The sequence below is a fragment of the Dipodomys ordii genome, unplaced genomic scaffold (genome assembly GCF_000151885.1).
Source record: "Dipodomys ordii isolate 6190 unplaced genomic scaffold, Dord_2.0 Scaffold3, whole genome shotgun sequence".
Lineage (NCBI taxonomy): Eukaryota > Metazoa > Chordata > Mammalia > Rodentia > Heteromyidae > Dipodomys > Dipodomys ordii.
The window spans coordinates 24,859,279-24,869,733 of record NW_012267219.1 but is presented as its reverse complement, the minus strand read 5'-3'; the positions used below and the strand labels follow the sequence as shown (position 1 = coordinate 24,869,733).

The following is a 10,455-nucleotide window of genomic DNA, read 5'->3' as shown; positions in this document are numbered from 1 at the left end:
CTGCGCCGCCAGCGTGGAGCGGGAGGCGTGTGGGTGTGGAGAGACTGGAGCGCCAGACCGGAACGGGTGAGCGTCCTCCTCCTCCTCTCTGCCTAACCCGGGCAATCCCGAGGGCCACCCGGTGCAAGCGAGCTCCTCCCCGGAGCTTGCACGCAACCCCTCGTGCTCGGCCGTCTATTCCCGGGTCTCCTTCCCGAGTGGGCCGAGCTGGGGTGCACACGGACGCTGCGGTTGGGGTCGTGGGGGGGGAGGCGGAGCGGGCTGCACCCTCCAGTCCCCTGCCGCTGTGGACGGCGGCGTGAGGCCGGCGGAGCTGCCCGGACCGAGCGCGGCTCGCCCTGTGCGCGGCTCTGCGGGGCCGAGGAGGCGGGTCCTGCGGGGACGCGGGCGGCCACTCGGCGGCTGCCGGGCTCTGGGCGGGGGCCGGTTTGGGCGCCGCCTCCTCCTCCTTCCCCGGCGCCGCCGCCTCCTCGCGGTGCAGCGTGAGTAGGGGAGCCTCGGCTGGTGGAAGCCGAGCCTCTGGGCTCCGCGGCCGCCTCATCCCCGAGGTGCATTCGCACCTCCGCCGTGCGTCCCGAACCCTGCGAGCCGGCTGCAGACGCGCGGAGGACCGAGCCTGGTTCTTCCCGTTTCCTTCTGTCCCTCGCCGCCTCCCCACCCCGACCCTCTCGCTGCCTCCCTTTCCTCCTCCCCCCCCCACCCCCTCGGAAAATGGTTCCCGCAGCTGGGCGAGGTGAGTGGTGGCCGCCGCCCGCCCTCCAGCCCGCCCGCAGCGGGGGCGGTCACCTGCGGGGAGGGAGGGGGGCGGGCGGATCGCCGGGGTCCGGCCGCTGCGGCCAGGGTCCTGACAGGTGGGCGCTGGGCGGTTTGCGTTAGATCCGGGAGAAGTTGGCCGGGCGGGCAGTGCGGGGGGCGGGGGGGGCGCACAGGTTGTCTCCTGGCCCCCCGAGAGACTAAAGGTGAAGGAAGAGTCTTTGCCGTGCGCCCCAGCGCCAGGCCCCGGGCCGGGAGGGACGGGACTCAGTGGAGCTGAGTTGTCTACACCCGGGGCTCCTGTGACTTGGGAACCGCCTTGGCGGAGCCACAGCCCATCCTGCCACCAGTCGCCCCCACCCCGGCGCGTGGTGACCTTGAGGGCAGCAGTGCCCGATACTCCCTCTCCCCGAGCCCCGGGAGGGTCACCCCTTTAATCCTCGGCTTTGGGCCCCCAAGACGCGCTGCGGGCGGGGGAGTGGGGGCCCCTTATCGGCCCCGGCCGGAGTGGTTTGATGGATGCGTGTCAGACCGGACGGTGACTCCCTGGGAGTTGCAAAGACGCCTCGTCTTTCTCCCCAGGTTTTCTCTCGGGGAGCCCCCCCAGGATGTTCGCGGGTTGTTTCCGATTCTTGTTTATGGACTTACTTGGACAGCAGAAAGATAAAATTAAAAAAGCACGGGCGTCCCCACCTCCCGGAAAGGGTCAGCGGAGGAGGACGACATTCTAGTTCTGGGTGTGTGTGTGTGTGTGTGTGTGTGTGTGTGTGTGTGTGTGTGTGTGTGTGTGTTCGTGTTCCCTTTATTCCATCCTGCGGGAGAATCCTGTACAAAGCTAGTTAGCGACCCCTGGGTCTGCGCCTCCGTCACTCTCGAGATTCGTGTCTGTGCACATTTCATTCACCAGTTTTCTGCGGGACACGAAGCTTTGGGAGTGCTCTTGCTGCTGCGGTGTTTGACGCCGCGTGGGAGGGCCGTGGGGTCCTCGGGATGCGCCGAGGAGAGTCTGCAAAGCTGCCCAGGGCTTGACCCTTCGTACTACGCTGATTTTTACCTTTCCCCTAGGTTCTAGCGCTGCTGACACCACCTTTGGCTGCTATGCACACCACTTGTCTCTTTTTCCCCCCTCTGCCTTTATTAATAATCTAATGGCTCCTGTTGGTATCGATTGCTGTTCCTGATCAATTAGCCATATGGATTTTTTTTTCATACGTGTGTAGGTATATGCACTTGCCTGGACTGTCTGCCTTTCAACATGGAAGTCTTTGTTGTGTTTAACCTCCCCCACCTGAGGACAGTCTTATTTTAAAATAAGGCTCTTGCTCTGCGTGGGTGTATTTTATAATAAGAAGTACTTGTAAGGGCCTGGTTTGTATGAAGCTCTCATCAGACATCCCTTTTGGATGGTGGCCCATGTGAGTGAATGAAGGGCCTTCAATTGCTCTGCCACCCGTCTCCCCAAGGGATACTCCCTGCCCTTGTTTGTGGCAGGGGCGGATTGGGGGAATTAAGAGGGATTGGAGAAGAATCTGCTTTTTGTACTTGTGCACTTCATTTGATTTGGAACTCTTCCCCCCCCCTCCTTTTCTTTTTCCTCCTGATGAGTTCAAATTTGAAGATAATAAAAATATTTTTCTTATCGGGAGCCTTTGAAGGCTACTATATGAAATAGGGTGTTTTTTTTAGCTATAATTTCAGGGAGACGTTTTACTTTCTACCTTGCTTTGGATAAGACAGTTAAATTGCTGTAATTAAGTGTGGATCTCTGTCCTGATTTTGGCTTGGGTGTAACTGCAAAGATCTTTGAAAAGTAACTGTTATTTCCTACCATATAGTCTGCAAAAGTGAGTCACAGTCGGGTGAGTTAAGGACAGAGCGCCACCTTTAATTTAAAATTTTGTGATTTTTTTTTCTTTTATTCAAATGGTGAAAATTCAGAATAAGCCTGCTTTATCACAGTTGTCATTATTGGCCTGCCCATTTAGAAGTATATGTGGAAGGATTGTCTTCATTTTTCTGTATTCTATTTGGAGAGGCATTTTTTGCATTTGCAGATGGAAACGATGTTTTTAATATTGAAGCTTGGGAATTTATGTAGTATTCTGATATAATATGAGAAACTAGTTTTGATTGAGATTTGTACTAAATAGTAAGGATCCTGGTAGCCTAGAATCTACTTAGGAAAGGAAGTAAAGAGAGTAATTGCTTCATTATAAAAGATGTTTAACATAGATGTTTAAAAGCCATTATACATAATAGGGATATATTACCAGCACGGTAATGGTTTACAATTTTTTTTAACCTACTGAACTATTAACAGATTCTAAAACAGTCAAAATTAGAATTGTTAACCTTGCTTGGATAGATATAATAATTATTTTTTGTTACCCATCTTCCATCTCTTTGCCTTTTATGGTTTTATTAAGGGCTTACAATAGCTTTTTTAAAAATAACACAAATGAGCACTTTCAGCAAGAGTACTTATATTCAATGTTTAATGAAGACCATGTTGGGAAAAGTGGTTTCTGTGTTTGGCTCCTCTCAGATACATCTCTTAAAAATAATGGAGTTTTTCATGCTTCGAAAATAAATGATGCAATGACAGCTGAACTGGCAAGATTTCCCTCCTTTCTTCTTCCCCTCTCCTTCCTCCAAATTTAAGGTACACCATCTCTGGGCACAAGGTACTTTTTGACAACTGTACATAGAGCATGAGACAAAAAGAGTGAAGCTTACAAGTGATGAATAAATTAACATGTGGGTTTTCCTAAATACAGTTTTACTTACAAACTACAATATATTACTGTATTTTTATCTTATCTGCATTTGTTTTAATTCAACATTTGTGATTTCTTCAAACCACTGCAAAGCATTAGCTGTCATGTCTAGTAATTAACTTTTTATTAAACTAAGATTAAGCAAAAAAAAAATCTGCTTAAGATGGAAAATGGTTTATGCTTTTAGTGCTTCATGGCCTCTTTCAAGTTGTGGAATATGACCCTAGGTTAAAGGATGTTAGCTATCTAAGCTATTACATTGACTCATGCAGAGTAATTATATATTATTCTATATACTTTGAGTAGAATCTTTTATTTGAGAGTTAACTTTCCTGCCTTTTATTGACAAACGTTAACCTCATTTTCGATGAGATTTCTTATCCTAGGAATTAAGTTTTAAAAGGAATTGTCACTTAAAACTTTTTGTAATATTAAGCTAAAAAAGAGTGTCATTTTCCCCTTACATCTCAAACATACACAATAAACTGATTTTCCCACTTATTAATTCTGAAATTTTGTAATGGATGAGAAACAACAATTTAGAAACTATATATCAGGAAACAGAAACCTAAGACTTAAAATATTGTGTTTTTATAAAGTACTTGATCGGTTGGAAGAAATCTAGCAGGTATCTTAGAAAAAGTACTAATAGCTTATTTGGGAATTCACAGATTCTGAGGTAACATTACAAAGAAAATGATCCATAATAGTTATGGGCATAACTTTCAAACAAAGTTTCTTTAGATTTTAGAAATATTATCTAAACACATCACATATGCTTGTCTTTATAAAAAATTTTCATAGCAGTTTTCAAACATGTAAGAGAATGACAACCTTAGTGACCAATTTTCTCAATGTAATTTCTTTAAATCAAGGCCAATGTAATTTCCTTAGATTTTCATTCTGGAAATAGATCTGTTATAAATGGGTAGATGGGACAAGTAACTGACTTGAATCCTTACATTTTTATGTTTGTAATTTAGAGAATATACCCAGTAGTATACAGTGTTTAACTGAATTTGAAATACAAGTTTTTTTACATTCATCATTGTTTATGCAACATATATTTTAACTTTTCTTCTGAGTGTGTTTTAAAGCAGGTACCTAAAGGTAGTGTCTTCCAAGTTTTGCTATGTTAATAGTAATGCTTTATAATAGTGATTTATACAGATTTTTTTAAAAATTAAATTTACATACTATCTCTTGATTATCACAATAAATCACAGGAGAGAAATAACAAGACAGTTTATTGGTTATTTGTTTTTATCTTTTTTCTCTTCCTATTATACATGTTTATGCAAATTTGTGACAGTTGTATAAGTTTATGAAAGATAAGCTTCTGATCAGAGTAAATTTAATAGTAAAATATAGCTTTAGCTCTTTCACTTATTCATTGCTTACGTTTGCTGTAATGTAAACAGTTCATCTTACTGAACAACTGAGTAAATGAACCTGAGCAAATTTAAAAACTGTATTCTTAATAATATGGAGTTTTAAAAGATCTATTAGACATTGATATTACTAAGTTAAAAATACATATGCTGGAAGTTTTTTCTTTTAATTTCTGTTTAATGTTTCAGTGTGCTTGTTTTTCTGCCCTGATTATTACTTTAAATCTCTTTGATATTAGTCTGTTAGAGAATGAAATTTAACAGTTTAAATGGTCCCAAATGTGGGTATTTTGATTGCTGAAATCGAAAACTTTGTTACTAATTTCACAAGAACAGAGATTTTCCAGCACCAGTGCACATAAGAATACCTGAGGGTGGGCGTGGAATTGAACAAGCACATTCCTTGGTTTTGTCCCTGCAATTCTGATTCAGCAGATTTGGGGTGGGACTCAGTAGGCTGCATTTTGAAAAAGACCAATGTTGAATTTATAAGTAAGTTAAAATTAATGTAGTAGAGATGCCTTTACAAATCAAGAAGACATAATTGCTTTATTTTGAATATAGTTCAAAGTTTATGCTTTTAAGTAGTTTTGACAGTTGTAGCAGATTTGGAGGGTGGATTAGGGACAAGTAAAAAACATAAAAATAATTTTGTTACATATTCTTATTTCAGGAGTTCTATTTGTTACTAAAAAGTACTGTAAACTTACAGAATATTCTTTTTATTTCCATCTCCTAATGTCTCCAGCCTCCACAGCATGTACACTTGGTTTTCATAAAAATAATGCACGTGTGTCATAACTACTATATATTTAGGCTTTAGGCTAGTTTTTATTTTTAGAAGAAAAGTCCTTCTAACTGAATGGACATAAATTGCAGCATATATAGTTATCCTTTTTCATTTCATTTAGGAAGCAGCTGCTTCAAAAATGGCAGGTTAATGTTGAATGATCTTAAAAAAATATTAACGATATCATACTAATTGAAAATTTACCATTCCGTGCATTGAAAGCAAAGTTACTTCTGTGTTAAATAAGTTTGTATAGTTCAGTAATCCACTGTAAGGTCCACTTGATCTGACTTTTGGAACTATCTTAATATATACTCCATATGGATTACTTTTAATAATTTTCCTGTTTAAAACCAGTCTTCAATTGCTGTTATGTTTCATGTATAGCAATATATTCATCTATATATATATCCACTTAAAATATATTTCAAAATGAAGTTAGGTTCAACTCATATCCATCTCAAGCCTGCACTGAACCTGTTTTCGTTTAAAAACCTAGGCTTCTTGCTTACATCTTAAGGAATCCTGGTTTATAATACATGAGTGATTGTGGAAATCTAAATTAGTATGTTTGGCAGAGAGATTTAGATACTATGGACAAGCTTTTCCCTATATCCTTATAGGGATATTTTTATAGAAGTTATTTTCTATTAAAATTTCTTTAGGAGGGGCTGGAAAGGTGGCTCAGTGGTAGAGTGCTTGCTTTGCATGCATGAGGCCCTGGGTTCGATTCCTCAGTACCACATAAGCAAAAAGAAAAAAGCTAGAAGTGGTAGAGCTCTAGCCTTGAGCTGAAGAGCTGAGGGACAGCGCCCAGGCCCAGAGTTCAGGCCCCACGACCGGACACCGGACCCCCCCCAAAAAAAAAATTCCTTATGGTAGTGTCAACTATTCTAAATAGTTTATAGTGTTTTTAGTTACCTCTCTAGTGAACATTATTTAGGACTCATGTACTGTACTTACTAATAACTTCTGACAAAATGCTTTCCTAAAACCTACGACACCGCTTGACCCAGGGGGAAAATGGACCAATGCCTGCGTGCTTTGTGAAATCTGAGATTACACTACCTAACTGTAAAACATGGCAGTTCTGTACAAGCCTTGATAAATTGCCTTATACATAAGGTATAAACTTTACATTTTCTGAACAGTAGATCTTAAAAAGGATTTGACTAACTTAAAAAGATGCTTTCCATATAATTTTATTTGCAGTATGGTTCTCTTCATTTTATTTACTCAGGGAGTTCTCCAGGAACAGAACATTTAAAAAAAAAAAAAGCCCTGCACTGATGGTTCATGCTTGTAATCCTAGCCAAGAGGCTGAGATCTGAGGATCATGGTTCAAAGCCAGCCTAGGCAGGAAAGTCCATGAGACTCTTATCTCCAATAAACCACCAGGAAACCGGAAGTGACACTGTGGCTCAAGTGGTGTAGAGCACTAGCCTTGAGCTGAAGAACTCAGGGACAGTGCCCAGGCCTACAGTCCAAGCCCTACAACCGACAAAATAAAAACAAAAAATCAAAAACCTTCTTCTCTTTAAATTCCTAGATCTGCTACTTTAATCTACTTCCATATTTGTGCCAGAATTTTTGTAATGTTTTAAAATAACTTACCTGTTGTAATTTCTTCACTAAAACTTTCAGCCCGGCCTTATTTTTCTCTATCAAGATGCAATTTGACTGTGAAGGCCATAGGTAAAAATAGCTCAATTTTCTGAAGTTTATTTTCACGTATTGTTTTAAAAACTATTAAATATTTCTGGGAGAAACTAGTGAAACTACAATCTAGAATGTGTAGCTTGTGCAGTTTTCCCATTTGGGACTTTGCCAGTGCTTTAATATGAAACTGGATTGAATTTACCCAGATGTGTTTAGTATTTTGTCTCCCTAGTGCAACAACAATCTTTTACTGGTTTGTCTCCCTAGTGCAACAGCTATCTTTTTATTGGAGCATCTCACCTATCAATTTTAATGAACTGTCTTACCACCTTGGTAAAAGCAGGTTAAGTATGAAAAAAAGCATAATAAAGCCCAGTAAAAGCTGTCTAAAAACAGGTAATAGGAAAAGAGCTTAAGAAAGAGTACTATAGCTGGGCATTGATGGCTCATGCTTATAATCCTAATTGCTTGCAAAATGAGAATGGGAGGATGGGGGTTAGAGACTAGCAGGGCAGAAAAGTTCTCTAGATTCTATCTCCACCTAAAGGAGGTGTGGTGATAAGAGCCTATGATTCCAGCTACAACAGGAGGCCCAAAGTAGGTGGATCACTATACCTGGGCAGCAAGTAAGAAAGACTCTATCCTATAAAGAACAGCCTGGCGCTGGTGGCTCATGCCTGTAATCCTAGCTACTCTGGAGGCTGAGATCTGAGGATCATGGTTGAAAGCTAGCTGGGGCAGAAAAGTCTGTGAGACTCTTATCTCCAATAAATCACTAGAAAACCAGAAGTGGTGCTGTGGCTCAAACAGTAGAGTGCTCGCCTGAGCTGAAGAGCTGAGGGACAGGCCCAGAGTTGATGCCCCACGACCGACAAAAAAAAAAAAAAACCAGTGAAAACAGCTGGGGATGTGGCTTAGCTAGCTAGCTATGTTGAGCAAGGCTAGCAAGTACAAGGCCCTGAGTTTGAACTCTAGTACCACCCCCAAAAAAGTAATATAGATGGAGTGAATTTGGTCAAAGTACATTATGTGCATATGCCTAAATATCACAATGTACCCCCTTTGTAGTATTAACTTACAGTGATTGATACAAAAGTGATCACTGTTTTGCACACTCTCTAGGGGAGTGCTATTCATATAGAACATAAAGGAAATGTTTTCTGGAGTTAGTAACTACTGCATACTAAACAATTATTGACTGCACACTGTATGACAGATGTATAATCTGTCCCCTTAGTTAAGTGATGCTTCTCTATTGTTTGTTCAGAAAGTAACTTATGATACTCAGGTCCTTTGTATACTCTGACAACTAATACCTGGATGTAAAACTACTGAATTAAAGGGTACCAGTGCACATAAGCCTGAAAACAAGGAAGGCTAGTCAGTGAAATGGGAAAGAGATGATGGCAAAGTGGAGAAACAAGGAACATCATACTGTGTCAGTTATCTGGAAAACAGTGATCCATTAGTTCTCCTATGCATACCAACAGTGGATTTAGTGTGAAGTTTAAATTAACCTGCCTTTGTATTTAAACACCATAATTTTTATTTATGTTAAATGCAGAAACCTTTCTGATTTCTCTGTCATTTCTAATATTCTAATATTCTCTCAATAAGTGCCTTTTTCTCATCCAGAGTATCTTTGTGATATTCCTTTGTGTGACTTAGACTTAAAACTTTTAGTTTTGGCTTTTCAAAATACTATCTTACTCTCCAGATTTAGATTTGTGTTTTATCTTTGCCGGTGAAAATGCTAGTAAATAAATGATTTGATTTTGTTAGCTTCCCTAAAAAATGTTCCAAGTAAGATATCAGAGGGTTTTTTAATTAATTTTCTTTCAAAAACATCTTTATAGTTATAGCAGACATTCCTCCTCCAATCCCTTTCAACCTGTCATTTCTCAATTCTGATTTTCCTTTTTCTAACTACCTTATCATTTTGGACTATCTTACCATTTTTTTCATTTGTGATAAGTTGTTGCATTCGTGAAGATAAAAATCTTTATTGAAAAGGTAGATTATTTAAGCTTTCCAGTTGAAAAAGTATTGAATGAGAGTAAAGGAATTCTTTGAAAAAAAACACACACACAAAAACAACTAAAACCATAAATCCATAAGGAAAAACAGAAACATCAAATTTCTGGAAGGAACTAGGACAATAGGCTCAATACAATACAGCTGAATTCTAAGGCTGTAATAGAAAAGCCCAGTAGCTGCTCAGTTTACATTGCCAAATTCCCCAAGGGCTTTGGGGTTGGTAGTATGAGGTACCTTTGATAAAGAGGTAGCAGTGGGGCTAAAACTAGGAAACTAACTTTAAATCTGTGATGCTTATTTTCTATCCTTTCAGAAGGCTAGAATTTGTTTTCTAGAAGAGGATAAGCATACTGGAGAAGGAAAACTAAGGCACCATTCTGAAACCTGAGTGAGCCCTTACAGATTCCAGCCTTCTTTCACTCGGGTGTTAAGTGCTAGCCAAAATAGAAATGTCTTTTCAGTGCTCTGATCAACTCAAAGGAAAAGACCCATAGATTGACACATTTATGTGTATGAATATGAACAAAGAAAATGTTCTCCTTAGATCCCCCTACAGTAAAATTTATAGAAAGCTACATTTTGGATCCAGAATTTCTATTCATCTTATTGGTGTCCTGTTCTTTTGTCTTGTGACTTAACTGTTGGTTTTTTTGTGGGTTGTTGTTGTTGTTGTTGTTTGATTAGGGCATTATTGTGTGATTAATATCAGTAAATATCATGTATTTAAAGTGAAAATCTTGAGTTTTGATGTATGAGTATTCCAGAGAAATCACTGCCCACAGCCAAGTTAATGAGCATAGTTATCTCCTATAAAATTTTCCTTGGGACTCTCATAACCCTTTTCCTACCTCCTCTTTTCCTCAACCATTCATCTGCTCTCTGTCACTATAAGTTAATTTGAGTTTTCTAGAATTGTGTGTACATGGAATCGTACCGTATGTGCTCCTTGCAATCTGGCTTTCACTTAGCCTAATAATTTTGCGATTCATCCATGTTGCATTTATTAATAGTTTGTTATTGCTAATAAGGATTTCATTTTATAACTATG

The 10,455-nt window shown here is 40.5% G+C and overlaps 1 protein-coding gene across 1 annotated transcript in view; it reads left to right on the top strand.

Annotated features, from left to right (window-relative positions):
• The first annotated feature begins 496 nt into the window (after nt 1-496).
• Nucleotides 497-10,455, top strand: part of Atp2b1 (ATPase, Ca++ transporting, plasma membrane 1) — a 100,271-nt gene continuing 90,312 nt past the window's right edge. The window contains exon 1 of the mRNA XM_013018873.1: nt 497-733. The gene's annotated coding sequence lies outside the window, so the exon portion shown is untranslated. The remainder of the gene's footprint in view (nt 734-10,455) is intronic.